The following is a 9,897-nucleotide window of genomic DNA, read 5'->3' as shown; positions in this document are numbered from 1 at the left end:
AGTGAGTCATTTATAGTTTAATAAATATTTATTGACCTTTTACTATGTGCAGGACAAAATGCTGGATTTGGGGATACTTAGTTCCTTCTCTGTTTGAAATCGTATTATAGCAGCAAAGACAGACATAACTTCAACAATTTTTAAATTTCAGTTGTTATAGAAGTATGAGAAATTTGACCTCACCAAGACCAAGAATAATGGGAAAGCTATCCTGAGAAAGTAGCATTTAAAGTGAGATCTGAAGGATGAGGGTGTGTGTAAGGGAGAAGGGAGCATTCCAGAAAGAGAGAACAGCACGTGTGAGTGCTCTGAGTTGAGAATGAGTATGGCAAGTTCAAGAAGTAGCTGCAGTATAGAAGGGCAATGGAGAGCATCTTAAGATGGAGCTGGTAAGGTACACAGGGTTGGAATAGATCTTGCAAGGCCTCAAATTGCATATGAAAGATTTTAGCCTTTATCCCATGATCAATGAGAAGCCATTAGTAGATTTTAAGCAAAGGCTAGGTATGATCAAAATTGTGTTAAAAAAAAAAAACCCACTCTGGCTATGGTTTTGAAAGTAGGCAAAAGTTGAAGTGTACTGTGCCCAGGCCAAATTTAGCTTGGACTGAGATGGAAAGAAGTGGCAGTTAAGAGGTAGAATCAACAAGATTTGGTGATTGAATGGATATGGTGACTGAGCGAGTAGCAGGGATCAGAAATAATTCACACACAATTAGCTATATTACAAAAAGGACTACAAAGGTTTTATTTCATAATAACACTTTTACCGTTTACTACTGTTGCTTTTTTTTTTTTTTTTTTTTTTTTTTGCGGTACACGGGCCTCTCACTGCCGCGGCCTCTCCCGTTGCTGAGCACAGGCTCCGGATGCGCAGGCTCAGCGGCCATGGCTCACGGGTCCAGCCGCTCCGCGGCATGTGGGATCCTTCCGGACCAGGACACGAACCCGTGTCCCCTACATCGGCAGGCAGACTCTCAACCACTGCGCCACCAGGGAAGCCCTACTGTTGCTTATTTTTAAAAAATAATTTTGCTATGGAAAATTTCAAACGTGCAAAATAAACAGATTAATAAACCCATGTACCCATCATCCAGTTTCAACAATTATCTACTAATGACCAGTCTTATTCCACCTAAACCGCTTTCCCTCTTTTCTATTTTATGTTGGATTAAATGCCAGATACTTTTTCATTTCATCTGTAAGTATAGGAGTGTGAAGCTCTATAAGCTTTTTAAAAAACCACTACCACAATATCACACATAAAAATTTAATAATTCTTTAAATCATCAAATCTAGTCAGTGTTCACATTTCTGATTGTCTAATAATTTAAAAAATTTAGTTTGTTTGAATGAAACAAACTAAATAAATCCAAATGAAGTTTACACGTTGAGATTGGTTGATTTGACTCGTTAAGTCTCTTTTAAACTACACCTCTTTTTTTCCTCTTGAGATTTATTTGTCAGCGAAATTGGTCATTGGACCTATGGTTTTACACAGCACAGATTTTGCTTATTATATCCCCATAGTGCCATTTAGTATGTTTTTGGTAAGTTGGTAGTTGACTCTAGAGAGGCTTTATCAGACTCAGGTTGGTTTTTTTGTTTGTTTTTTGTTAAGATGTTGATGTATTCCTCAATCTGGTATGTTTCTTTTTGTATTATTAGCAGCCTATGATGATTATTACGTAGATAAATTGATCAAATGTTACAAGAAGGGGATATCATTCCTTCCTTTATTAGCTGGAATATGTCTATAAAGAGAAAGTTCCTCCCATATGTTGTTTGAGTCCGCAGTAGTCCAGTGTGTATTGGAAAGGTATCAAATGCTTGAATCTTTCTCTGTGTTGAACAGTTTTCAAAACAATTTGTTCATAGAATCCTCCAATGGTGCCCAGTTTTCAAAAATTAGATCTTTATTCTGTTAGAGCAGTTGTAGGCTTGCAGAAAAATTAAAAAGTACAGAGTTCCCACATACCTCCCTCTCTTCCCCATAGTTTCCCCTATTATTTATATCTTGTGTTAGTGTGGTACATTTGTTACAATTGGTGAACCAATGTTGATACATTATCATTACTGAAGTCCATAGTTTACATTAAGTTTTACTCTTTGTGTTGTACATTCTATCAGTTTTGACAAATGTAAAATGACATGTATTCACCATCACAATATCATACACAATGGTTTCACTGTCCTTAAAAGGCCTTGTGCTCCACTTATTCATCTCTGTCTCTCCCACCCCTCCAGCCCACGGCAACACAGATATTTTTACTGTCTCTATACTTTTGCCTTTTCCAGAATGTCAGATAGTTAGAATCATATGGTATATAACCATTTCAGATTGGCTTCTTTCACTTAGCAATATGCATTTAAGATCCCTCCGTGTCTTTTTGTTGCTTGAGAGCTCATGTCTTTTAGTACTAGATAGCATTCCATTGTACGGATGTACCATAGTTTATCAATTCACCTATTGAAGGACATCGTGGTTGCTTCCAAGATTTGACAGTTATGAATAAAGCTGCCATAAACATCTGTGTGCATGTTTTTGTGTGGACATACATTTTCAGTTGTGCCAGTTTTTTCACACTTTGAAAGTGAGATACTTTAACAAACTTTTACATTTGGCCAATGTGGTTGATGAAAAATGCTAGCTAGCTGTTGTTTTAGTGTATATTTATTAATTATGAGTTGGCCTTCTTTTCATATTTATATTTTTATCTGTAGAAATGATCTATTCATTTCTACTTCTCTACTGGTTTGCTCTTAGTGATGCATACAACCTGTTAATATAATAAGAAAATCGGAATTTTGTGTCATAGTTTTACAGATATTTTGTCTAGTTTATTATTTGTATTTTGGTGTTGCCATGTAGAAATTTAAAACATTTATAAATCAGATTTACACATTTTTTCTTTGGGTGTCTTTATGTTTTGTGTCTTGCCTTTCCCACTCTGAGATTTTACAGAATTCCCCTGTTCTATTATAGTGTTTTAATGGTTTTACCTTTTGAAAATCAGACTATTTTTCAGAGCAGTTTTAGGCAAAATTAAACAGAAGATAGAGATTTCCCTTATATCACCTATCCCCATACATGTGTAGCCTCCTCCATATCAGCGTCCCCCACCAGAGTGGGATATTTGTTACAATTGATGAGCCTATAACCCAAAATCCATAGTTGACCTTTGAGTTCACTCTTGGTATTGTGCATTCTCTGTGTTTGGGTAAGTGTATAGTATCATAAAGAGTAGTTTCAGTGCCCTAAATATCCTCTGTGTTCTGCCTATTCATCCCTCCCCCTAATCCCTGGCAACCATTGATCTTTTTTACCTTCTCCATAGTTTTGCCTTTTCCAGGATGTCATATTGGAATCATATAGCTTGTAGGCTTTTCAGATTGGCTTCTGTCACTTAGTAATATGCATTTAAGGTTCTTCCATGTCTTTTCATGGCTTGATAGCTCATTTAGCTCTGTATAATATTCCATTGTCTGAATGTATCCCAGTTTATTCATTTGCCTATTGAACATTTTGGTTGCCTCCAAGTTTTGGCAATTATGAATAAAGTTTATGTAAACATCCACATGCAAGCGTTTGTGTGGACACAAGTTTTCAGTTCCTTTGGGTAAATACCAGGGAGCACAACTGCTGGATCATATGGTAAGAGTATGTTTAGTTCTATGGAAACTAACTAACTGTCTTCCAAAGTGGCTGTACCATTTTGTGTTCCCACCAGCAGTGAATGAGAGTTTGTTTCTCCACATCCTCACCAGCATTTGGTGGTGTCAGTGTTCTGAATTTTTACCATTCTAATAGGTGTGTGTAGTAGTCTCATTGTTGTGACCTATTATTTTTTAATTAAACTTCTTATTTTTTGATAAATATAAGTAAATATGCAGTTGTAAGAATACAAAGAAATCTAGTTAATGTGTTCCTTACTCATATCACTTATAGTAATATCTTTAAAAACTATAGTACAGTATCACAACTAATATACAAATATTGATACAAGATACAGAATATTTCCATCAACACAATGGTCCCTCAGATTGCCCAGTCACTTTATAGCCACACCCACTTTTGTCCTGCCTTCACCTCTCCCTAACCACTGATAACCACTGTTCTGTTCTCCATTTTGATAATTTTGTCATTTTAAGAACGTTATATAAATAGAATCAAACTGTACATAATCTTTTGGGATTGACTTTTTTCACTCAGTTCTCCAGAGATTTATCAAGGTTGTTGCATGTATCATTAATTCCTTTTTTTTTTTTTTTTTTTGCGGTACGCGGGCCTCTCACTGTTGTGGTCTCTCCCGTTGTGGAGCACAGGCTCCGGACGCTCAGGCTCAGCGGAAACGGCTCACGGGCCTAGCCGCTCCGCGGCATGTGGGATCTTCCCGGACCGGGGCACGAACCCATGTCTCCTGCATCGGCAGGCGGACTCTCAACCACTGCGCCACCAGGGAAGCCCCATTAATTCCTTTTTATTGCTGAGTAGCACTCCACAGTTTGTTTAACCATTCACCTGTTTAAGAACCTCTTGTTCTTAAACAGGTCAAGCACCTCTTCAGTTTTTGGCTATTACAAACAAAGCTCCTATAAACATTCATTAGTAGGTTTTTGTTTGAACATAAGTTTTCATTTCTCTGGCATAAATGCCCAGGAATGAAACGGCTGTGTTGTATTCAGTTTTATAAGAAACTCCCCACAGTTTTCCAGAGTGGCTGTATCATTTCATATAGCCACCAGAAATATATGAGTTTCTCTGAAACCTTGTAGGCATTTTGTGTTATCACTATTATTTAATGTTTATTTTAAAGTGTACAAATCAGTGGTTTTAGTATATAAAGTCTGACAACCATCACACTATCTAGTTCCAGAATTTCATTGCCCCAGAAGGAAACCCTATGTCTCTCCCCTAACCCCTAGCAAGCACTAATCCGTGTCATGTCTCTATGGATTTTTCTATTCTGGATACTTGATATAATCATACAGTATCCTTTCATTTAACATAATGTTTTCAAAGTTCATCCATATTGTAGCATGTACTAGTACGTTATTACTGCTTATGGCTGAATAATATTCCATTATGTGGATATACCACATTTTGTTTATACATTCATCAGTTTATGGACATTTGGGTTGTTTTCACTTTTTGGCTATTAGAAATAATGCTGTTATATATGTACATGTGGACATATGTTTTAAATTCTCTTGTGTGTATACCTAGGAGCAGAATTGCTGGGTCATATGGTAACTTTATGTATAACTTTTTGAGGGACTTCCAAACTGTCCTCCGAAGGAGTGAACCATTTTACTTTCCCACTAGCAATGTATGAAGTTTCAGTTTTTCCACATCTTTCCTAACAGTTGTCAAAGTCTGCTTTTTTTTATTATAGCCATCCTTGTGAGAGTAAAATGGGTATATCATTGTGGTTTTGACTTGAATTTCTCTAATGTCTAATGATGTCAAGTAACTTTTCATGTGTCTATTTGCCATTTGTATATCATCTTTGAAGGAAAGTCTGTTTAGATCCTTTACAATTTTAAAATTAGGTTATTTGCCTTTTTATTATTGAGTTATAAGAATTCTTTATATATTTTGGATACTGGTTCCATATTAGATACATAATTTGAAAATATTTTCTTCCATTTTATCTGTTGTATTTTCACTTTTTAAATGGTATTGTTTGCAGCACAAAAGTTTTAAATTTTGATAGTCAAATTTATATTTCCTTTTGCTACTTGTGCTTTGGTGTTATATCTAAGGAACAACTGCCAAATGCAAGGTCCCCCATTCAGTATGACTGGTGTCCTGTTACAAAGAGATAAGAATGCCATGTGAAAACAGAGACACAGAGAGAACACCATGTGAGGACAGAGGCAGAGATTAGAATGCCAAGGATCAACAGGCACCACTGGAGGCAAGGAAGAAGAAAGGAAAGAGTCTACCCAGAGTGTCAGAGGGAGAATAGCCCTGCTAACACCTTGATTTTGGAATTGTAACCTCCAAAACCATGAGAGAATAAATTTCTGTTGTTTAAAACCATCCAGTTTGTGATACTTTAATACGGCAGCCCTAGGAAACTAAAATAGCCAAGGTGTTTAATTTTTTTTTTTTTTGGCTGTGCTGCAGGGCATGTGGGATCTTAGGTCCCCAAACCAGGGATTGAACCTGCACCCCCTGCAGTGGAAGTATGGAGTCTTAACCACTGGACAACCAGGGAAGTCCCTAATTTTTTTAAAAAATAAATTTATTTATTTATTTTTGGCCACGCTGGGTCTTCGTTTCTGCGCACAGGCTTTCTCTAGTTGCGGTGAGCGGGGGCTGCTTTTCATTGCAGTGCGTGGGCTTCTCATTGTGGTGGCTTATCTTGTTGCAGAGCATGGGCTCTAGGAGCGTGGGCTTCAGTAGTTGTGGCACACAGGCTCAGTAGTTGTGACCCGCAGGCTCTAGAGCGCAGGCTCAGTAGTTGTGGCACATGGGCTTAGTTGCTCCGCGGCATGTGGGATCTTCCCAGACCAGAGCTTGAACCTGTGTCCCCTGCATTGGCAGGTGGATTCTTTTTTTTTTTTTTTTTTTTTTTTTGCGGTACGCGGGCCTCTCACTGTTGTGGCCTCTCCCGTTGCAGAGCACAGGCTCTGGATGTGCAGGCTCAGCGGCCATGGCTCACGGGCCCAGCCGCTCTGCCGCATGTGGGATCTTCCCAGACTGGGGCACGAACCCGTGTCCCCTGCATCGGCAGGCGAACTCTCAACCACTGCGCCACCAGGGAAGCCCTGGCAGGCGGATTCTTAACCACTGCACCACCAGGGAAGCCCCCTAATCTTTTTTTTAACATATTGCTTAATTCTATATGCTAATAATATTCATTAAGGATTTCTGCATCTATATTAATGAAAACTATTGGCCTGTAGTTTTCTTCTTTGTGTGTGTGTGTGTGTGTGTGTGTGTGTGTGTGTGTATACTGTCCTTGTCTACAAGTTTTGGTATCAGGGTAATATTGGCTTCATCAAATGAGTTGGGAGTGTTTCTCTTTCTTCTATTTTCTGGAAAAGATTGCGTAAATTGGTGTTAATTCTTTCAACATTTGGTAGAATTCTCTAGTGTACCCTTAGTTTTCCATTGTCTGAAAATATCTTCATTTCCCCTTCCTTTCTTTTTTTTCTAAATTTATTGATTTTTTATTTTTGGCTGTGTTGGGTCTTCGTTGCTGCGTGCAGGCTCTCTCTCATTGCAGCGAGTGGGGGCTACTCTTCCCTGCAGTGTGCAGGCTTCTCATTGTTGTGGCTTCCCCTGTTGTGGAGCACAGGCTCTAGGCACACAGGCTTCAGTAGTTGTGGCTCACGGGCTCAGTAGTTGTGGGCTCCACGGCATGTGGGATCTTCCCGAGGCTGGGATCAAACCCGTCCCCCCTGCATTGGCAGGCGGATTCCTAACCACTGTGCCACCAGGGAAGCCTCCCCTTCATTTCTAAAGGATATTTTTGCTGGACATAGGCTTCTGGATTGATAGTTTCTTTTCTCTCATCACTTGAAAAATGTACTGCTTTTTTCCTGCCTCCATGGTTTTTGATGAGAAATCCACTGTCATTTGTTTTGTTTTTCCTTAGGGTAAGATGTCACTTCTTTCTCACTGCTTTCAAGGGTTTTTCTTTCACTTTAATTTTGAGAAGTTTGCCTATAATATGTCTTTGTGTGGATTATTTTGGATTTATCCTGTTTGGAATTTGTTCAGATTCTTGAATCTATAGGTTTATGGGTTTTGCCAAATTTGAGAACTTTTCATTCATTATTTCTTTGAGTACTTTTTCAACTCTACCTTCTTCTCTTTTTCTAGGACTCCAATGACAGGCATGCTAGATCTTCTATTATAGTATCATGGGTCCTGGGGCTCTCTCCATTTATTTTTTGTTTACTTTCTCATTCAGATTTGGATAATTTCTATTATTCTGCCTTCAAGTTTACTTTTTCTTTCCTCTGTTCCCCACCCCCTGCCCCACATTCTTCTGTTGAGACCATTCACAGAGCTTTTTGTTTCAGTTATTTTCTAATTCTAAAATTTTCATTTGGTACTCCTTTATATCTTCTAATTCTTTGCTAAGACTCTATTTCTTTGGGGAGATTTTATACTTTTTCATTGATATCAATCATGTTTATAATGTTCATTGAAGCATTTTTATGATGACTGCTTTAACATCTTTATCATATAATTCTAACATCTCTGTTATCTTGGTGTTGACATCAGTTGATTATCATTCCTGCTGGGTAGTGGTGAAAGTTCTGACTCTCCACTAGGCCTCCTCTGATACCACGGTAGTGGTGAGCAAGAAGGATGACTTATTATTGCTGAACGGAGATGGAAGTCCAGGCTCTCCATATGGTCTCCACTAACATGTAGTGGGGGATTCAGTACACCCAACAGGGATGAAAGTTCTGGCTTCTTACTCAGCCTTCTCTGACACCACGCTGGTGAGGGCAGCATCCCTACTTGGCTTTTGCTAGTGGAGATGGTTGGATTGGAGGTCACAGTTTTTCTGTACTATTTGGCTGGAATAGAGTGGTTACTGGCTAAAAGTTTTCTAAATTGCTAGCCTGCCCCTTCCAGATCCTATGGCTAAAGAGAGTGGCTTTTATGAGATTTTTATGTATGTGCCTTCTCCTGTTTCTGGGTTGTCAGCTTCTTTAGCTCCAAGTCTGGGATATATGAGGCAAAGAAAGAAATCTGGAGAATGCAGTACCATGTCATTTCTTGGGTTCAGAGGTCTTTAGCCTGTATACCTTTTTTTTGGTCCACCTTTTAGAGTCTACTTATGTCTGTTTTATATATGATGTCCAGGGATTTTAGTTGTGTTTAAGAGTTTGTGCTTTATCCTAAAGACAATAAGAATATTTTTAAAGATTTTAAGCATTTTTAACAAATCATTCTATTTGGCTGCAGTGTAGATAAAGGATAGGAAGGAACAAGACTGGAAGTAGAGGCCAGTTAGGAGACTTATAGGAATCTGGTGAAAGATGATGATGTTCTGGATTTGGATGGTAACAGAGGAAATAGAAATAAGTAGTTGAATTTGAGAGATATTTAGGAATTAGGAATCAATAGAATTTGGTGATTGATGTACAAGACAAAGCAAGGAGTCAGGAATGATTTCTATGTTTCTGACTTGAGCCATTGGGTACATGGTAGTGTACTTTGTTTTTTTAATAGCATTTATCATAATTATAATTTTATAGTTATTTGTATAATTATTTGTTTAATGTTTGTCTCCCCTCACCAGACTAAGTCTAGGAGAGCAGGGGCCATGAGAGTTTTGTTCATTGCTGTAATCCTAGCACTTAGCACAATGCCTGGCCCATAATTATATGTTCAGTAAGTATTAACGTATTACACTATATTTAAGAGGAAGCATGTTTATGGGTGAGATGATTTTGGAAATGTTATTTTTGAATACATTAAATTTAAGATGCCTATGAGACGTGTCCCGGTTAGATATATTGGTCTAGAGCTTAAGAAATAGCTGTAAATAAGTATTTGGGAGCTATCTGCATATAAATGGAAATTTAAGCCATTGAAGTGGGGGGATTCTCTATATAGTATATAGGGAAGAGAAGAAGACCTAGAGCTAAGGCTTAAGGAACTCTAATTTAAAGAGACAAATAAGGAAAAGGAGCTCCTAAAGCAACTGGGGGTAAGAATAGAGAAGTAGAAGGTATACTAGGAAAAGTATAGTTATATAGAAGCCAAAGGCAAAATATTTAAAGAAAGAAGGAGGAGTTAACACTGTTGTAACTGAGAAATTGAGCAAGATAAAGTCTGAAAATCATCTACCCAATTAGTGCAAAAATGGTTGTGGTAGAGGTGTTGATGAGGAAGGCATATTGGAAGAGTAAGTTGAGATA

Source organism: Orcinus orca, chromosome 2 (assembly GCF_937001465.1).
Source record: "Orcinus orca chromosome 2, mOrcOrc1.1, whole genome shotgun sequence".
NCBI lineage: Eukaryota > Metazoa > Chordata > Mammalia > Artiodactyla > Delphinidae > Orcinus > Orcinus orca.
The sequence above is the reverse complement of the archived record's forward strand: the minus strand, read 5'-3'. Positions refer to the sequence as shown.